Source organism: Triticum aestivum, chromosome 2A (genome assembly GCF_018294505.1).
Source record: "Triticum aestivum cultivar Chinese Spring chromosome 2A, IWGSC CS RefSeq v2.1, whole genome shotgun sequence".
NCBI lineage: Eukaryota > Viridiplantae > Streptophyta > Magnoliopsida > Poales > Poaceae > Triticum > Triticum aestivum.
The window spans coordinates 174,789,052-174,810,834 of record NC_057797.1 but is presented as its reverse complement, the minus strand read 5'-3'; positions in this window follow the sequence as shown (position 1 = coordinate 174,810,834).

Below are 21,783 nucleotides of genomic sequence, written 5' to 3'. Positions count from 1 at the left end.
AAGAATAACCCTGTAGTCGGAAAGGATATGACCCAGCATGCTTTTCAGTGCTTTGAAAGAGATGCTGCTACTTGGTGGAGGATGTACCAAACCATGAATGGATGGCAAGGAGTAACCACTTGGAAAGAATTTAAGTTGACTCTACAAAGATCTCATCTTGTGTCCTAGAAGTTGAAGCCTTATGGAAAGGATATGAAGAAACCTTGTGCATGCAAGATTTGTGGAGAAATAGGACACACCCATAAAGAACACAAGGATGAATGCCCTAATTGTGAAGAAAGTCACCCAGCTGAATAATGCCCAACTAGGCAGATTACTTGTTTCTTGTGTGAAGGGACTACCCACTACCCTGCTCAGTATCACATTTACCCTATGGTACAAAGAACTATCCAGCAGAAGAAAGAAGTAAAGAAAGGAGCCCTTATGGAATTTTTAGAAGAACCCGTGATGAAGGAAGATGTCGGGGACACACCCAAAGAAGAACCAATTAAACCCTGCACCAAGTCATGCTATTCATGTGGAGAGGAAGGACACATCTCCCAGAATTGTATGAATGGGGATCTAGTAGAATTCCCGACGGAGGAAGTAGAGTATGACCCACAAGAAATAGAAGCCATGATTGGCATGGAAAGGTCCAGGAAGAGAAGTAGATTGGATTCCAGGAAGGACCTGAGTCATATTACTTGTTACAGGTGCAAGGAGTCAGGGCACCACCTCAGCAGTTGCCCAAAAAGGAAAGCTCGAGACTTGTCAGAAGTAATATGTTTTCGTTGTAATAGAGCAGGGCACTTTGCCAGAGGATACCCCAACGAGAAGGAGACTTGTGCTAGATAGTGAGTTTTCAACAAAAGAAATGGAGTAGTAGAAGTGAGAACATTTTCTTTTATATTGTGGTGTTGAGTTGAAGCATGTAATGGAAGTGCGGGAGATTGTAATACTTTGAGAAATTGAGAAAGTTAGCATTGCTGGTACTGATATGGATTTTATGAGTTGTTACTCTATGAAGAAGGATTTTGACCATTTCTGAGGATATGAGAAATATGGTCTATGGAAGATTTGTGCATTTTAAGGGTGGTAGTACCCTGTAAGAACACTTGACCCCTGGAAAAGATAAGGATACTCCACTGAGTGGATTTTGGACAAATTGAATACGAGTTTTGTCTCGATATGTGTGATACTCCAAGAGTATGTGGGATGAAGTTGGAGACCGTCAGTTGTTTGGACCAAATGTGATCAAGGAGTCAGAAGAGAATATTAAGTTGATTCGAGATAGACTGAAGGTAGCTCAGTCTAGGTAGAAGAGTTATGCAGACTTAAAAACGCAACGAGGTAGTCTATGAAATTGGAGACAGAGCATGTCTTCATGTGTTCCCTCTGCGAGGAGTTAAACAATTTGGAGTTAAGGGAAAGTTAGCTCCGAGATTTGTAGGACCATACCGACTCTTGGAGCGTATGGGAGAAGTGGCCAACAAGTTGGAGTCACCCGAAGGACTGTCAGGAGTTCATGATGTGTTTCACGTTTCCCATTTGAATAAGTGCCATGCAGAGATGACCAATATTCCCCTGTAAGGATGCTTGACCCTGGAAAGGATAATGATGTTCCACGAAGTGGAGTATGGAATCCATAAGTATAAGTTTATATCTCGGTATGAGGGATATCCCACGAGGATGAAGAGATAAATTACTATTGGATATAAAGGAGGTATGATGTTGGTATTATGGAACGATTATAACTCCATGATGAGTCTAATCATGTCCTAGTTTGGTGCCAATAGAAGGAAGGAAGACAATACAATTGGATGGATTTAAGAATACTAGGAAGTTGGAAATTGGAATAATGATCAGTTGCCCGATCATAAGTTCAAGGACTACAAGTGATGAGATGGGCCATAACCCACATGCCCCAGGACCTGCCAAGAAGCAAGCACATTCTTGCTGAAGGAAAAACCCTGGAGGAAGATACAACGTTTATCGGCAGACAGTTTTATAGGAGTAACGCAAAACCTGAGAGTTGTGAAGGAACGATAGATGTTTGTTTGGCTTGCAGAATCCATGGAATTATCCGAACTTAGTTCGTCGACAAGAGAAATTATGCAATGCTTGTGAGGATGACCGAGTGTTAGAATGCGAGATTCGCTAAACCGTATACAGGGTAATGATTTGTGTGCGGGATGGATTGATCACCATACAGACTTACTCTTATTATTCGCCTTGCTATATGGGATGGTAAATCTGAGAGACTTACCTATAGTAGAGAGACGACGATCAAACCTTGTTTATACCTTAGAATGGTATAGCAAGTTTTCCCTTGTACAAGGCAGCTTTTGCCAACCGTAGGTTATACGGTGAGGATCAACCCAGACCCATTTCCTGCAGGAGAAACCATAAATTGTTGACCACCATGAGATATCGATTAGTTGTTTAGTACTGGTGCCAGACCCGTTAGGTAAGAAGACCCAGTCTCGGAATAACCTTACCAAGATGAAAGGACAAAAGAATTGAGGAAAAGGTTATGTCATTACCGGAATAGCCCAGAGAAAGGAATTATACTGAAGATCTGAGAAGACCGGCCCTGTCAAGAATAAGATGGAGTATATGAGTATTGATGGGACCGTAACAATGTTTCTAAGGGTGGTAGCACCCGAGACCCCGGAGACGATCGATGGATTTTGAGAAGACCCAGAACCTAACCTATTTCTTTCTAGCCTCTCCGAATCTCGAGGATGAGATTCATTTTAAGGGTGGTAGGTTTGTAACATCCCAAAATTCTAAATTTTGGAATGTTATAATAAATAGATAGATTTGATTGATTGTTTGATTGATTGTCTGAAAGTGAGTGAATCAAAACTTTTTGAAAGTTAAATGAGAGGGAATAAAAGGACTTTCCCAAACTTTCATATTTGCTCTCTGATCTCCATGAATTCAAATTATTTTCAAATACAAAACCCTTGAGCGAAGATGATATGACTTCTTCCATTTAAATTAAATGAAAGGCTATTTGAAAATAATTGAATTTCATTTGGAAATATTTCAATTCATAAACTTCATGCAGCTCAATGATTTTCATGAGAGAAGATAAAATGACTTCTTCAAATTATATGAAATATGAGTTGGGAGTTTCAAAGAATTAAATTCAAAGTTTTTTTGAATTTATTTTCAATTTGGAGTTATTTGAGTTTTATTCAAATTATTTTTCTCCAAAAATAAAATATATGGAAATTAGGGTAACATGATTCCCTACAACAGAAGATTGGAGAGAAATAAATTTGAAATCATTTTGATATTTTTAAAATGTTTTTTGTTGGATCTTATTAGAACAGGAGCACTGTTGGAATTATTAGAATTTGTGCGTATTTATTTAATGCTAGAAAAATGTTCGTGTCGTAGAAAATCTTTTTCTGGAAATTTTGATATATAATATGCCTATATAAAAATTTTATTTTATTTTAGTTATTCGGTTTTCCTTCTGTTTCTATTTAAAAAAACTGTACGTGCGGCCCATATTTATTTATCGCCTACATGCGCAGTATAGTATCTTCTGGCGCCCCATTGTTTTTTTATCTCTTAAATTGGCCAGGCCCAGCCAGCCTTTTCATTTTTTTAGGCCGAATTTTGTTTAAAAAAAAGCTGCAGCCCCAGCGTGCGCACGGGGCCGGCCGAAGGCCTTTAGGCCCATCCGTGTCTTTTCTTCTCTGTTTCGTATATTTTCGTCTACGTTTAGTCCCACATTGCCTAGCCTTTGACCCCTAAGCCTCTTTTCCATCAATAAATACAAACTCATAGAGCCTCCAAAAATCATCCGATTCGGGTTAAGTCAATATTTTCGTTTGACTAGATTCATTTAAGACTAATATTTTTCTCTCTCCAAAGTTGTCTTTTCTCTGCCTTATAAATGTATCTTTCTTTGTTTTTTTCTTCTTATACTTCCGTAGCTTATTATTTTTAGACTAATATGATAGAATAATTAGATTATCAATTAGTCTACGTATTTATACTTTAGACCTTAACCGTAGCTAATTTCTATCGTAAAACAGCTTGGCCTAATTTTTCAAATAGCCATAACTTTTCACTCGTTTATCCAAATTAGATGAAACCAGCGCCTATAGCTTCATCTTGTTTTCACCTATCCAGTGAACTTGTCACATCAACTGTTTGAAATTTTCAAATTTCGAAATTTGTTTAGATTCATATGCAAACTTCTTTTGAACATAACTTGAGTTTCATAACTCCGATTTAGTTGATTCTTTTTGCAAATCGAAGCTCTTGACCTAAACTTTCTGATAAGGCCAAATTCACATAATTTTGGTACTATTAGAAATTGTTTTATGTTGCAAGAGTTATTTGCTTGATTTTGATGTTTTCCGAACTGTCTTTTTCGTTCTTCCCGATCTTCTGAGTGATTGCTTATGTGTGGTTACTATTGCTTGTTTACGATAGATTGACCGGAGTGTGACGAGTAGAACTATCAAGAGTTTTGAGTGCGAATCATCTTCATCAACATTGCAGGCAAGTTCACACTTTGATCATACCCCTTTATCACCCAGTTTTTATGCATTAGTTCCAATCTTCAAACATTGCATGGTTAGGATGTCATTAACATGTGGGTTGGGAAGTAGCTGATGAGGTAGAACCTATTGCCCTGTTACATTCAAACCCTTGGGAGTTACTTATACGAATTGCTTATACTGCTATGCTATGCTCGTAGACGTGGTTTGGGTGAGTGAAATCCATGACAGATGTGAGATTGTTAATTAATGGTTCAACTTAATGTGGCAACTTAAATACACATCTGGGTGGATTGAGGCACCTAGAGTACCTAGTGTTGCCTGTATTTTTTGGAAATTCCGGAGTACCCGTGTGATCTTCCTATGGACCGCCACCTAGGCTCAAAGGGATCATAAGACTATTCATGCTAGAAACTTCCGTGTGTAGCCACAAGCTATTATGGGCTCTAGCATAGTTGAGTAAGTTACGTGAAGCTCTTGAAGAGGTGGATCAGCAGGTAGAGGGTTGTAGGTTTGGTATGGTCTACCCGGAGTAGAGAGTTAATGTTTCTAAAAGACTATGTCTCGGTCATCCGTTTCTCAAACACCATGTAGTGCGAGAAATCCGACGGAGGAGATCGAGTCTTGTGGGGAAAAGTGCGCAAACCTCTGCAGAGTGTACAAACTAATCATGATTAGCCATGTCCCCGGTTATGGACAATCTTGAGTCTCTGGTACTTGGATTATCCTATTGATCTCATCACGTTACTTAAATAATTTGTTGGGTTAATGATTATTATTTTGGGATTGAGTTGGAGGAACCTTCTCAATATTTTCAACCAACTTTGTAGTTAAATAAAATATATTCCTTTGAAGTAGGGAAAAATTGGCTTTTCGCAAAAACTATAACCATAGAGCTTTTCCACCAGCCAAATATGCATGTAGTGATAGCCTTTATTCATCATTCTCCTATGGTGTGAATTTGCCACTACATTCAATGTACTGACCCTTTGTGGCTGCAACGTCTCATGTTACAGGACTTCTTACGACGAGTAAGTGATACGTTAGGGTTACGATTTCTACACTCAACTTTGCCGTTGGTGTTGATGGGAATCCACAACCTTTGTTACTTCCGCTATTTGGATTGAGGCAATAGTATTTACGTTATTTTATACATGTGATTTACCTCTGTTATAAATCCTCGAGTACTGTGTGTGTCAGCATACCGATCCAGGGATGACACTTAAGCACAGAGACTTGACCGTCTGAGGTCGGGTCGCTACAGGTGTCCTCCTCTCAACCTTCAATGCTGACCCTGGCAGCAGCCATGATTGATCCTTCGTACGCTAAACTGAAGAAACCTCATCACGAGTTTCATCATGCATGGGAGTCGAAGACATTAGATGAAGATCACATCATGTATGCAACAATGGATGCCTACCTTTGTTTAAATATCTACAAGGGTTGGATGAAGAAGCAGAGCCCAGTGTCCGGTTCAAGCAATGAAGTGTCAGTGAAGAGGAAGAGGAAGAGGGACGAGGACGAAGTCGAGGACATGGACTCGGACTCCGAGTAGGTGGCAGTGCCGTCGCTCATGCTGGTTCTACTGCAGTGTCAAGCGGACTAGTTGCTTAGTTTATTTTCAAGGGTGTGTTGTGCTGAGGCCCCAGCAGAACTATGTTTATGTTCTTTCTTGTTATTTGAACTCTTTAGTACGTACAGTAGTACTAGTACTATGTATTACTACTGTTCTTCTTGCAGTTGGTACTACTTCTCGTATCTTCGTGTTCCTACTGTACTTAATATGTTCGTACTAGTAGTATAATTTGGGTCAGTCGATTTATGAAAGAAGTTCGACGGAGCGAAGGAAGAAGACGGCAGAAGAGGTGGAAGAAGCCCTTCTAGCCATCCATGTTGCATCAAACGGCTCACATGAGTCGACCGACCCAAATTGCTCCTTCAGATTGCAGGATACACGTGGCATTCAAGGTCTCGAAGGTAGATTCCGCGTCTGGACCCGGTTTGCGGGCTCGGCGCGCGCATAGGCTTCCGCCGCGACAGCCACCATGCGCGCCTCCTCCGCACGGGCGGAGACGACAATGACACGCTAGTTCCTCCTCGCCGGCGTGCTGGAGCACGCGCTCTTCCTCCTCTTTGTATGCTGCATGCATAGACGCAGCTCCACCAGCTGCTCGCGTGCTTGGCAGCGCGGCGGCATCGCCAGGAGGGACTGCAGACAACGTGAGCGGGCGAGCCTTCGGCTTCATGGCACAGGGATGGCGGCGACACGACGGTGATGGGCGAGAAATTGTTGGCTGGAGCAGGCGGGCGCCGGCATGCGCAACGGTGGCGGCGGCATATTGATGAGTGCGCGTGTGGGAGCTTACTTTAGTTTTATATATAAGGTTGGTCAAACTTAAAAGAAAACCGTACTAGTACATGTAAACATTAGACTTAGGCAGCGCTTTTATTAGTTAGTACCACAGCCACGATACGAAATCCTATGCAAGCGCGTGAACTGCGGCCGCGCGGTCGATCGAACGGTGCGTCACCGTGTCGCGCTCGAAGGACATCCACCGAACCTTTTTGTGTGTGTGAAAACAATCCTCGAATATTACTCAACTTTTTTTCCTGTGAAAGTTCTTAATGCTGCAATATTTCCATATATTTGAATTTAGCTCCAGTTCGTATTTATTTGGATTTGGACGTTTTAGGGGCGCCCTAGTTTTTTTAATACTGATTTTGTGTGTGTGACTGAGAGAGAACATGTGTATGTGTCCATATCTGTGTTGTGGCGGAAGGGCAATGTGGAGACGGTGTGCATGTGTTACAGACATAGATAGGTGTGAATGTGCAAATGATCATGCATGAGTGAGACATAGACAGATGTCGATACGTTGTGTATACATGAGAGAACGGTCTTCTAGTTTACTTGTGTGTGTGTGTGAGAGAGAGAGAGGGAGGGAGAGAGAGACAGAGAGAGGAGCATCCGTAACACAACAACTATCTCTCTCGATTCGTCCATCCCTCGCATGGTCGCATGCAACACATGCATCAACGCGCGCATTTTGACACCCTCACACGGCCCCTGCCCACCTCAAGGCCCGCACAATCTCTTCATGAATACCCATTTCTCTCCTCAGGTTTGTTTTCTCTCAATATCTAACACACACACACATAGACACACGCAGCACAACACACACACACACACTCCCCCGAGCACACAATTCATCCCCATCCAAGGTTATACGGCGACCACTCTCACTTGTGCTTCTTTGCACCCCAACATGCACAACACCTCAATCTTCAAAGAGGGCATCGAGCAGATCGAAGATGGCGACCACACCGCACTAGAGAATGCGGGGTCATTTGGAAGTAGGGTGATGTGATGACGGCTGACTGACTCCTCCCCCCACCCTCTCTCTCTCTCTTGCACAAAATTACCAATCCCTCTCTCCCCGCACAAAATTGTCAATCCCTCAACCCACGAGATCCTACCCCTCTCATCCATGTTTTTCCAGCTCTCTCATCAAACATGTTGTCTCTTATCCTTCCATGTATACAGAATCCAGATGCACACGCATCTCATGTATATTACATGTATCCATCTTTCTCACAGACCTAACTTCTTCCTCTCTCTTTCTCTCTCTATCTCTCTCTCTCTCTGTCTCGTTAGGTTTGTCTCCTACTCTCTCGTCCACATACATACAATCTTTCCCGCCCTATCTGCTCCATCTTCAAAAGCTCTCTCTGCATGTTTCATTCACAAATTGGGACATGTCAAAATGTTGCTTCTATAATGGCTGATGTAGAGTTATGGTTGTTTTTGTTGCATCCTACAAGTAATAACTATGAAATGCATTTAGATTCTCATTTGACTGGGATTATGTGAGTTTGAGCATTGATACGTCTCCGTCGTATCTATAATTTTTGATTGTTCCATGCCAATATTCTACAACTTTCATATACTTTTGGTAACTTTTTATACTATTTTTGGGACTAACATATTGATCCAGTGCCCAGTGTCAGTTCCTGTTTGTTGCATGTTTTTGGTTTCGCAGAATATCCATATCAAACAGAGTCCAAACGGGATAAAAACTGACAGATATTTTTTTGGAATATATATGATTTTTGGGAAGAAAAATCCACGTGAGACGATGCCCGAGGGGGCCACGAGGCAGGGGGCGCGCTCCTGACCCTCGTGGCCACCCCGTAAGACCAATCACGGGATATTCGGGACATCTTCAAGGAGCGTGCCAAGTTAAAGAGGAGCTGCACCGAACCTGTAAAACGAGCTTTGGTAAGTAACACCCTTTCAAGAAGAAGAAGGAGGGGGGTTCTCTCCCCCTCGCTTCCGGTGGCACCGGAGTGCCACCGGGGGCCATCATCATCACCGCGATCTACACCAACACCTCCACCATCTTCACCAACATCTCCGTCACCTTCCCCCCTCTATCTACAGCAGTCCACTCTCCCGCAACCCACTGTACCCTCTACTTGAACATGGTGCTTTATGCTTCATATTATGATCCAATGATGTGTTGCCATCCTATGATGTCTGAGTAAATTTTCGTTGTCCTATCGGTGGTTGATGAATTGCTATGATTGATTTAATTTGCTTGTGGTTATGCTGCTTCCTTTGGTGCCCATCATATGATTGCGCGCGTGGATCACACCCTAGGGTTAGTTGTATGTTGATAGGACTATGTATTAGAGGGCAAGAGTGACAGAAGCTTCAACCTAGCATAGAAATTGATGCATACGGGATTGAAGGGGGCCCAATATATCTTAATGCTATGGTTGGGTTTTACCTTAATGAACATTAGTAGTTGCGGATGCTTGCTAATAGTTCCAATCATAAGTGCATAGAATTCCAAGTCAGGGATGACATGCTAGCAGTGGCCTCTCCCACATAATACTTGCTATCGGTCTAGTAAAGTAGTCAATTGCTTAGGGGCAATTTCGCAACTCCTACCACCACTTTTCCACACTCGCTATATTTAATTTATTGTTTCTTTATCTAAACAGCCCCTACTTTTTATTTACGTACTCTTTATTATCTTGCAAACCTATCCAACAACACCTACAAAGTACTTCTAGTTTCATAGTTGTTCTAGGTAAAGCGAACGTCAAGCATGCGTAGAGTTGTATTGGTGGTCGATAGAACTTGAGGGAATATTTGTTCTACCTTTAGCTCCTCATTGGGTTCGACACTCTTACTTATCGAAAACTGTTGCGATCCCCTATACTTGTGGGTTATCAAGACCTTTTTCTGGCGCCGTTGCCGGGGAGCAATAGCGTGGGGTGAATATTCTCGTGTGTGCGTGTTTGCTTTATCACTAAGTAATTTTTATTTGCTGTTCTTAGTTATTCTCTATCTTTAGTTATTGGTAGGAAATGCAAAATACCAAAAAAAATTAGTTGCACCTACTAAATCAATGGTTGAAGAACCACTCAAAATCTATCACACTGCTGAAGCTTATTACTTGGATCATCTTCGATCCCTATGTGCTCGTGCTGAAACCCCAACTAGCTTAGTTGAGGGAAAATCTTTAGATGAACATGCTTGTTATGTGCGACACTGAATATCTGAAAAAGGGGAAATTTTACTGGTTCAAATTCATCGTTTGCAATGCTATGCTTGGAATTTATGTGAAATATATGATTTCACTTGTTGTTCTGAAAACCCTAAGAAACACCTTCCCTATCAATGTGAGTTTAGTGATAATGAAATTGTATCTTCGTACGCTAAGGGTGTTTATAATTACTATGATGTTCAACAAATTGAAGAATTTGTTGCTTTTAAGGGTGCTTACGAAATTGCTTCTTTGATTGAAAAGTATGATGCTACTCTTTACAAATCTGAAAATTTTGCCATACTTAAATGTTGCTATGATAATTATGCTTCTAATGCCTATGTTGAACCATATATTGAGGACTACTCCGCTGTCCAAGAAGAGACTAATATTTTGCAGGAGTCTATGGAAGAAGAAATTGATGAAACTATGAGCTCATTGGATGAAAAAGATGAGGAGGAGAGCGAAGAACAAAAGGAGGAAGAGCGGATTAGCTACCCGTGCCCACCTTCTAATGAGAGTAACTCTTCAACTCATACATTGTTTAATTTCCCTTCGTGCCTACCGGAGGATGATTGCTATGATGATTGTTATGATCCCGTTGATTCTTTTGAAATATCCCTTTTTGATGATGCTTGCTATGCTTGTGGCCAAGATGCCAATATGAATTGTGCTTATGGAGATGAACTTGCTATAGTTCCTTATGTTAAACATGAAATTGTTGCTATTGCACCCACACATGATAGTCCTATTATCTTTTTGAATTCTCCAAACCACACTATATCGGAGAAGTTTGCTCTTATTAAGGAATATATTGATGGGTTGCCTTTTACCGTTGCACATGATGATTTTGATGAATATAATATGCAAGTTCTTGCTGCTCCTACTTGCAATTATTATGAGAGAGGAACTATATCTCCACCTCTCTATGTTCCAATATGATAGAATTGCAAGAAACTGTTTATACTATGCATTGGCCTTTACTATGTGTGCATAAATTGTTCTTTTATGACATGCCGATGCATAGGAAGAGAGTTAGACTTCGTAATTACATTATATATGTTACTTTGTGCTCACTACTAAATGGAAAATCATTGCTAATTCAAATTGGCTTTGATATACCTTGGGATCCGGGTGGATTCATTACTTGAGCACTATATGCCTAGCTTAATGGCTTTAAAGAAAGCGCTGCCAGGGAGACAACCCAGAAGTTTTAGAGAGCCATTTATTTCTGTTGTGTGATTTTATAAAGTTTAAAAATAAAAATAATGTGCCAAGGTTTGCCTTTAGGATGTTTACATTTGCTTGATGGTTTGTACGGTGCAGGACAGAAACTTTGGCTGTAGTGCGCGATTTTACATTTTTAGCTGGAACATCAAATGGTTCTTATTCTTTTTGAACTGGCTTCCTATACCAATTGTTTTTTTTCCTAATTTTGGTAGAATTTTTCAAGTATCATAAGTATGGTGAATGTTCAGATTATTACAGACTGTTCTGTTTTAGACAGATTCTGTTTTTGATGCATAGTTTGCTTATTTTGATGAAACTATAAATTTATATTAGTGGACTAAGCCATGAAAAAGTTATATTACAGTAGACACAATGCAAAAACAAAATATGAATTGGTTTGCAACAGTACTTAGAGTAGTGATTTGCTTCGTTATACTAACGGATCTTACCGACTTTTCTGTTGAAGTTTTGTGTGGATGAAGTGTTCGATGATCGAGAAGGTCTTGATGTGAGAAGAAGGAAGAGGGGCAAGAGCTCAAGCTTGGGGATGCCCGAGGCACCCCAAGTAAATATTCAAAGATATGCAAGCGTCTAAGCTTGGGGATTCCCCGGAAGGCATCCCCTCTTTCTTCAACAAGTATCGGTATGTTTTTGGATTCGTTTCGGTCATGCGATATGTGCAATCTTGGAGCGTCTTTTGCATTTAGTTTTCATTTTTCTTTCATGCACCATGCTGGTATGAGATAGTCCTTGGTTGATTTATAGAATACTCTTTGAACTTCACTTATATCTTTTGAGTATGGCTTTATAGAATGCTTCATGTGTTCACTTATATCATTTGGAGTTTGGATTGCCTGTTTCTCTTTACATATACAATCGCCATTTGTAGAATGCTCTTTTGCTTCACTTATATTTGTTAGAGCGTGGGCTATCTTTTGTAGAAAGAATTAAACTCTCTTTCTTCACTTATATCTATTTAGAGAGATGACAAGAATTGGTCATTCACATAGTTAGTCATAAAATCCTACATAAAACTTGTAGATCACTAAATATGATGTGTTTGATTCCTTGCAATAGTTTTGCGATATAAAGATGGTGATATTAGAGTCATGCTAATGGGTAGTTGTGGATTGTATAAATACTTGTGTTGAGGTTTGTGATTCTCGTAGCATGCACGTATGGTGAACCGTTATGTAACGAAGTTGGAGCATGAGGTATTTATTGATTGTCTTCCTTATGAGTGGCGCTCGGGGACGAGCGATGGTCTTTTCCTACCAATCTATCCCCCTAGGAGCATGCGCATAGTACTTTGTTTCTATGACTAATAGATTTTTGCAAAAAGTATGTGAGTTCTTTATGACTAATGTTGAGTCCATGGATTATACGCACTCTCACCCTTCCACCATTTCTAGCCTCTCTAGTACCGCCCAACTTTCGCCAGTACCATAAACCCACCTTATATCTTCCTCAAAGCAGCCAGCATACCTACCTATCATGGCATTTCCATAGCCATTCTGAGATATATTGCCATGCAACTTTCATCATCATCATATACATGACTTGAGCATTCATTGTCATATTGCTTTGCATGATCGTAAGATAGCTAGCATGATGTTTTCATGGCTTGTCCGTTTTTTATGTCATTGCTACGCTAGATCATTGCACATCCCGGTACACTGCCGGAGGCATTCATATAGAGTCATATCCTTGTTCTAGATATCGAGTTGTAATATTGAGTTGTAAGTAAATAAAAGTGTGATGATCATCATTATTAGAACATTGTCCCATGTGAGGTTATCAAAATAAAAGTGGCCAAAGAAGACCCCCCCCAAAGGAGAGATAGAGAGGCCAAAGAAGCCTACAGAAAAAAGGAAAAAACAAAAAAAATGAGAGAAAAAGAGAGAAGGGGCAATTTGACTATCCTTTTACCACACTTGTGCTTCAAAGTAGCACCATGTTCTTCATATAGAGAGTCTCTTGAGTTATCACTTTCATATACTAGTGGGAATTTTCATTATAGAACTTGGCTTGTATATTCCAACGATGGGCTTCCTCAAATGCCCTAGGTCTTCATGAGCAAGCAGGTTGGATGCACACCCACTTAGTTTCAGTTTGAGCTTTCATATACTTATAGCTCTAGTGCATCCGTTGCATGGCAATCCCTACTCACTCACATTGATATCTATTGATGGGCATCTCCATAGCCCATTGATACGCCTAGTTGATGTGAGACTATCTTCTCCTTTTTTGTCTTCTCCACAACCACCATTCTATTCCACCTATAGTGCTATGTCCATGGCTCACGCTCATGTATTGCGTGAAAGTTGAAAAGGTTTGAGAACGTCAAAAGTATGAAACAATTGCTTGGCTTGTCATCGGGGTTGTGCATGATGTGAGTATTTTGTGTGGTGAAGATGGAGCATAGCCAGACTATATGATCTTGTAGGGATAACTTTCTTTGGCCTTGATATTTTGAAAAGACATGATTGCTTTATTAGTGGGCTTGAAGTATTATTGTTTTTATGTCAAATGATAGACTATTGCTTTGAATCACTCGTATCTTAATATTCATGCCATCATTAGATTACATAATCATGATTATGCTAGGTAGCATTCCACATCAAAAATTATCTTTTTTATCATTTACCTACTCGAGGACGAGCAGGAATTAAGCTTGGGGATGCTGATACTTCTCCATCGTATCTATAATTTTTGATTGTTCCATGCCAATATTCTACAACTTTCATATACTTTTGGCAACTTTTTATACTATTTTTGGGACTAACATATTGATCCAGTGCCCAGTGCCAGTTCCTGTTTGTTGCATGTTTTTTTGTTTCGCAGAATATCCATATCAAACGGAGTCCAAACGGGATAAAAACTGACGGAGATTTTTTTTAGAATATATATGATTTTTGGGAAGAAAAATCCACGCGAGACGGTGCCCGAGGTGGCCACGAGGCAGGAGGGCGCGCCTGCCTCCCCAGGCGCACCCCTGACCCTCGTGGGCCAACCATAAGGCGGTTGATGCCCTTCTTTCGCCGCAAGAAAGCTAATATCCGGTTAGAGATCGTGTTAAAATTTCAGCCCAATCAGAGCTACGGATCTCCGGGAATATAAGAAACAGTGAAAGGGAAGAATCTGAGAACGCAGAAACAGAGAGAGACAGAGAGACGGATCCAATATCGGAGGGCCTCTCTCCCCTCCCGTGCCATGGAGGCCATGGACCAGAGGGGAAACCCTTCTCCCATCTAGGGAGGAGGTCAAGGAAGAAGAAGAAGGAGGGGGGCTCTCTCCCCCTCGCTCCCGGTGGCACCGGAGTGCCACTGGGGCCATCATCATCACCGCGATCTACACCAACACCTCTGCCATCTTCACCAACATCTCCATCACCTTCCCCCCTCTATCTACAGCGGTCCACTCTCCCGCAACCCGTTGTACCCTCTACTTGAACATGGTGCTTTATGCTTCATATTATTATCCAATGATGTGTTGCCATCCTATGATGTATGAGTAGATTTTCATTGTCCTATCGGTGGTTGATGAATTGCTATGATTGATTTAATTTGCTTGTGGTTATGTTGCTATCCTTTGGTGCCCATCATATGATTGCGCGCGTGGATCACACCCTAGGTTAGTTGTATGTTGATAGGACTATGTATTGGAGGGCAAGAGTGACAGAAGCTTCAACCTAGCATAGAAATTGATGCATACGGGATTGAAGGGGGACCAATATATCTTAATGCTATGGTTGGGTTTTACCTTAATGAACATTAGTAGTTGTGGATGCTTGCTAATAGTTCCAATCATAAGTGCATAGAATTCCAAGTCAGGGATGACATGCTAGAAGTGGCCTATCCCACATGATACTTGCTATCGGTCTAGTAAAGTATTCAATTGCTTAGGGGCAATTTCGCAACTCCTACCACCAATTTTCCGCACTCACTATATTTACTTTATTGTTTCTTTATCTAAACAACCCTACTTTTTATTTACATACTCTTTATTATCTTGCAAACCTATCCAACAACACCTACAAAGTACTTCTAGTTTCATAGTTGTTGTAGGTAAAGCAAACGTCAAGCGTGCGTAGAGTTGTATCGGTGGTCGATAGAACTTGAGGGAATATTTGTTCTACCTTTAGCTCCTCATTGGGTTCGACACTCTTACTTATCGAAAACTGTTGTGATCCCCTATACTTGTGGGTTATCAAGCATGTTGTGAAGTACTATAGACCTTGGATACATCTTGGGATTCAACAATGATTGTAACTATTGAATTCTATAGACCATTACATTCAAAGGCAATAGCCTAATATATTTATTTCACAATTTCAACAAATGATTAGTTCACTACAAACTAAGAAAACAAATGTGTACTCCCTCCGTTTTTATTTAAGTCCGCGTATTAGCATTGGTCAAAGTCAAGTTTTGTAAACTCTCAGAAAGCTTATAACAAAAATATTAACATATACAATAACAAATAAATACCATTAGATTCATTATTGAATGTACTTTCACATCATACATATTTGTTATGGTAAATGTTTATATTTTTCAACAAACTTGGTCAAGCTTTAGGAAGTTTGACTTCGGTCAAACCTAATATGCAGAGTTTACTACTACTACTCGCTAGTTGCTTAGCCGAATCACTCAACACGCCACACGGGGATTCCAGTGTCACAAAATTTTGAGGTCGGCGATAAAATCTCCCGCGACCCTGATTCGAGCAGTGGGAAGTTACCATCATAGCCTTCGGAACAAGCCTACGGATGATGCTTGGTAGGGGCTGTTTTCATAACTTCGGGTTCACCCTACCCAGCCAACCCCACCCCGGCACCCAGATTAGTACACCGGAATACTCCCCATTTTCTATCCCCACCGCAAAATAGACTTCTCCACGACACCGTAGCCTTCGTGCTCCTCCCCTTTACATCATCGCACTCGTCCACCGCAGCACATCTGCCTCATCGACGACCTCGTATGCCGCACTGGAGCCGCTCCACCGTCGTCGTCGTTCATGGAGCCTCTTCCCTGGCATCGTCTTCCACGGTCTCGGATCTGCTTCCCGGAAGCCGACGCCAAGCGCAGAAGTACCACCGTCGTGGACAATGAACTGACTCCCGTTGCCGACCATGACTCACAGAGGCCGCCGTGACCATCGTTATCCTCCTCGATTGGTAATGTGTGTATTGAATCACTTAGCAGTACATGTGCAGTTCCAATTTTGTTCATACCTACCCTTCAAATTTCCTAGGTGCTATTGTTCCCGTAAAAGTAATTGGTTATAGCCTCCATTGTCAAATAGAATATCAGCTTGTAATTGTGCGTCGCTCCTGTATCATGCTGTGCTTGGGTAGGTTTTTCATCTGCAACCAGTAGTGTGGCAAATGATGGAAAGGTTTTTAGAACTAGCAAGATGCCCATGCATTGCATGCATCAGGATGCATTTGTATGAGTAGTTTATATTGTGGGAGAAAAGGATGAACGAGGGAAGGCCTTATTTGCAAATCTGGAGAGGGGTATGGGTATCTTTTTGAAAAATTCCCATTTGTTTCCTTCCTATCTGTCAGATATAAATCGGCCGGCCTGTATTGCAAGAAAAAAAGTATAGAGAAAAAAGTAGACAGTAAAGGAAGTAGAGATAAATATTAAATATTAAATAAATATAACAGTAGAGAAGAGAGTAGAGATAGCATGTTGAGATTTTTAAAGCGCCGCGCGTTGCGATTCTGTTGGAGATGCTCTAACATGGCAGATGATTGCTTTAATGTTGCCCACAAGATGAGAGAGTATTACTAGTAGTATATTTTTCTTGCCGTGTTGAGATTTTAAAACCACGATTGCGAACATGCAGAGGAGCAATGAAGACCAAACACGGGATATTCGGGACATCTTCAAGGAGCGTGCCAAGTTAAAGAGCAGCTGCACCGAACCTGTAAAACGAGCTTTGGTAAGTAACACCCTTTCAATTACTTTCGTGTAGCCTCGTGTTCTTCGATGTGTATATGTTGTAGTTTCTGTTTCTCTTAAGCGTGGTGTTCTTCGATGTGTAATAAGAAGAGTCTTACTCGTCCTAATGCTTTCGTTTTTAGCTTGATGTAGGAAGTGAGTGTTCTCACCTTGTAGTCTGTTTTTATTTTTTTCCTTTTGAATTCACTTCTCCGAGTTCTGTTTATCTGGCTTCTACTAAATGGATCTAGGTTGCTCTGAGTATTGATCTAAAAAAGAAGTAACTTCATGTCAGGGTGCGGTTCCTGTGAGGAGGGAAGTATGGTCAACCTCGAGATCATGTTTCCAAAATAAGGCTGGATTACACACAAGGTGCCAGTTCCCTAATGATGCTGGATTAGACACAAGGTGCAAATTCCCAGATGATGCTGGATTACACACAAGCCAAGTGGAGTCGTCAGCTGTTCGTATCCTCGTGGCATTAGCAAAGGCTGAAAGAAAGCATGCAACAACCCTTGAGAATGTAGTTGAGTTCCTGAAGAAGAGAAAAGAGCAATCAGATGCTCTCTTCACCCAAGCCAAAGAAGAGATGGGAGAAGCCAGAAATAAGCTAGCAGAGGCAGAGCAGGCTAGGCGTCTCCTGCTATCTAAAACTGTTGTCAATACAAAATTTCCTTCATAATAGCTAGGTTCAAATGTTTATCCAGTCAGCATGCCTGTTGTGATGTCCGTGCATCTACTGATGTGGCACAAAATGTTTTTTTCAGGTCATGTAATAACAACAATTACTTTCCAAACAATAACAGACGAAGCATTGGACATGGTATAGTTCACGCGCAAGCCCGACATTCCAAGTTCAACTTCCACATCAAACTCATGTTCACAGATATCTGCACATTCATACATAATGTCCACAACCATGATTCACTTCAAAGCCAAAAAAATGTGAGGAGAGTTATAAATAAAGAAAGTCCTCTACTAGTTCCTGCTACCAGTGTGAGCACAACAAGTCAAGACCATGCGTAAATTAATTATATTTTAGTCATTTTTTGTGTTCTAAAATGCCTGCCGGCTCGCGGAAGGACGTGTTGCCGGCACACGCACGGATTCAATGAAGGCAGGCGGGGTAGTCTTAAGCTGGTTGCATGCGGCGAGGAGGCGTGCTCAGCCGGGCCTGCAGCGAGTGCGGCCCTCTTGGCCGGCGCGCCGGTTCAATGCCTGCGCTATGAGAGGTCGCGTCCATGTCAGAGCAATCACTCCCTCCAGTCCTTTTTGTTTGGGTATAACAAAATCTCGTTTTCCATTCACATTTTACAAGTAAAATTCATGGACAAACTTTGACCCAAAGTACGACGGGGACTAGTAAACCAGAATGGAGGTAGTAGTTTTTTTTAATCAAAGAAGGGTTTCCCCTTCCGTTTTTTCATTATTGAAAACCAGCATCTAAATCTAAACCATAGTACTTGCCCTAGAACTACCAGGTTTAACATCTCGCAACATAAACCCATACAACCTCCATCGCAAAAAAAACCCATACAACCATACGCCAAGGAGGTATGTAGTACTATGAATTCCATTTTCGCTCCATACCAATCGTTCTAAAAACTACTTACTACTTATAACGCGCCATTGAAAATCGGAACTCTTAACCCCGCTAAAAAACGATATTTTAAACGTGGCTACTCGATCTGTGGCAACTGGCGAGCCACCGCGCTCCAAGTCGTTCACCTGTGGTCCCGACCATCAACTCCTACGGATCAAATTATCATGCGAGCTGACTATTCCTACAAAGGTGCTCCACCACGTACCCGGTACCCGCGAGTGCAGCAATCGTGCACCTAGGGTTTTAGGGTTTATTTGTTAATGTCGCCTTTACGTAACACTCATGTGTGCGAGACAGCGAGAGGCCGACTGCGTGCGTGTGCCTTTTCTCTTCGTATATGTACTCCACCGTTTGTCTGGTGTCCAAAAATTATAATAACTACTAGCAATGTGCCAATGCGTTGCCACACGATCAAAGTAGATTAATACATATTCACCGATTTGATAGAAAAAAAGTCTAGTTTTGAAATACGTATATCACTAAAAATATGTTATGTTTCACTCAAAATATATTCCTTTGGCGGTTTTGATGAGATAAGGGAGGAATGTTGTTGGTTTCAAGATTCGAGAAGTGGTATATGTCTAGTTTCTACTCTTACTAGCAAGATGCCCGTGCGTTGCACGGAACGTCAAGATCTTGTGGGAGAAAAGGATGAACGAGGGAAGGCCTTATCTGCAAATGTGGTGAAGAGTGCGGGTAAATTGCCATATTTTCCTTCCTATCCGTCAGATATAAATCGGATGACCTACATTGCAGGATGGCAGGCCCACCATCATCACCAACTCTATTTTTTATCCCTACTCTTATAAAAAGCATTGTCGGTGATGATCGTGTGCCTGCCATCCTGCAATATAGGTCGTCCGATCTATATCTGACGGATAGGAAGGAAACTATGGCAATTTTGCAAAAAGATACCCACACCCCTCTCCACATTTGCAAATAAGGCCTTCCCTCGTTCATCCTTTTCCCCCACAAGATAAACTACTCATACAAATGCATCTTGATGTTCCGTGCAACGCATGGGCATCTTGCTAGTTGTTGCAAAAAGCCCATGTGTGTGTGAGAGAGGGAGAGTGGAGGAGGACGGAGTGCATGTGTGACAAAGACACAAGGAGTGTGTGTGCGATAGGTATTAGCTTAAAATGAGGTGCTAGTGTGTGTGTGCATGATCGAGAGGGGTTTCTCAAGAAGGGAAGAAAAATCTACATAGATACAAGGAGAGGGAGAGAGACATGTATGCAATGGTGGAAGCACGAGTGTGCGAGTGTATAAACCTATCTAGAGGCTAGCTAGTCGATAAATGTTTGTGAGAGAAATACGAGTCGGGGTGCGAAAGCGAAAGTTTTGTGTGTGTGTGAGAGAGAGACGGTAGTCGGGAAGGGGAGTGGAAGCAGGAGTTGTGTGTGTGTGTGTCTATGTGTGTGTGAGAGAGAGGAGACGGTAGTCGGGGTTGTTTGATCGGTAAACAAATGAATAATGTCAGTCTGGGATGGAGACGAAAAGGAGACCACAACAAATGTTGTGTCTACAGGAGAGAGAGAGAGAGAGTAATTTTAGTGGTATGAGTCATATGTAGAGACATATAGGGTGTGTGAGAGAATCCCATAGAGAGAAAGACAAAGTGAAAGACGAGTGGAGACTCTGTGTGTGGCGGTGAAAAAGAAAGCTTAGGTACCGAGTGATACCAGAGAATAGTAGAGACGTGAGAGATAATGAAAATCGTGTAATGTATAATGATAGGGAGAGTGTGACACTTCTCAAGGGAGACGCCGAGAGACCATGTTTGCGAGGATAGGAGAAACATGAAGTGAGCGTGTGGGTGAGCTGGAGAAAAGAGAGTGATAGCTACCTAAAGGAGCATGCATGCGAGAGAGATGGGCGTGAAAGGAGTGAACAAAAAAGGGATTCAAATATTTGAATTCGAGATGATGATACATGTAATCCATACTCGAACCAAAATTGATCTATCAAACATGCATACTCATATGAATTCACGCACATCTATGTTATTTAATATGTAGATATTACTGATCCATACATTTTAGTAGAACATAATTTGGTTATTTTTTTGAATTTAACCTTAAGATTTCGAGATCGTTGTATTTGTAAATTATATTATACAAATAAAGGAGCAGAATTCTTTGTTGTGCTTTTGAAAGTATATATATATATATATATATATGATGTATATAGAATGTAATTTGAATTGAAAATGGATCCCGCCCGAAAAAAAAGAATACAAACGGGATTTGAATTGAGTTGGCACAGTAAACGTGCACTCTGCAAATTTTGAACAAAGCAGGGAAAGTCGCAGTAACCGCCCGAAACCAAAATCTGCGAGATGGAAATCACTACTGCCTATCCCTGCCAAAATCTGTTGGATTTCTATAGATTTCATAGGGGTAGGTTTTTAATTTCACCCAAACGTGACGTAACCGCCTCTCACCCGAATTCATACACGTTGGCGCAAAACACAGTGTGTCCTCGGCCGAAATAGACTCCCTCCCCGATTCATATTCATACACGGTGGGCGCCAAAAACAAACTCTCGTCGGCAAATATTCGGTGTATGCGAGATTACCGTCCTATCCCCAACCGACTAATGTTGCTGTGATGTAGTAGAAATTTGAAACAGGGGCTAAGTTTGTAAATTTCCTCGCATTTGAGACAAGCGCGCCCTAAATACATGGTTCCCCCCTTCCTCTCTACCTCCCTTTTCCCCATTCATACTCCGTGGGCGCCAAAACACCCTCTCCACCCCACCCTCCTCCGTCCGCGGCCGTCGGCCACCCCATCCACCACCGTCCTCCTCCACCATGCTGGAGCTGATACCCCGACGCCGCCGTCCATTACAAGAGATCGACCTCTCTCATCCACGGCTTCGGACCGGGATCCTTGCATCCTGTCCTCTCGCTTCATCCCCGCCGTCGTCCACCTTGC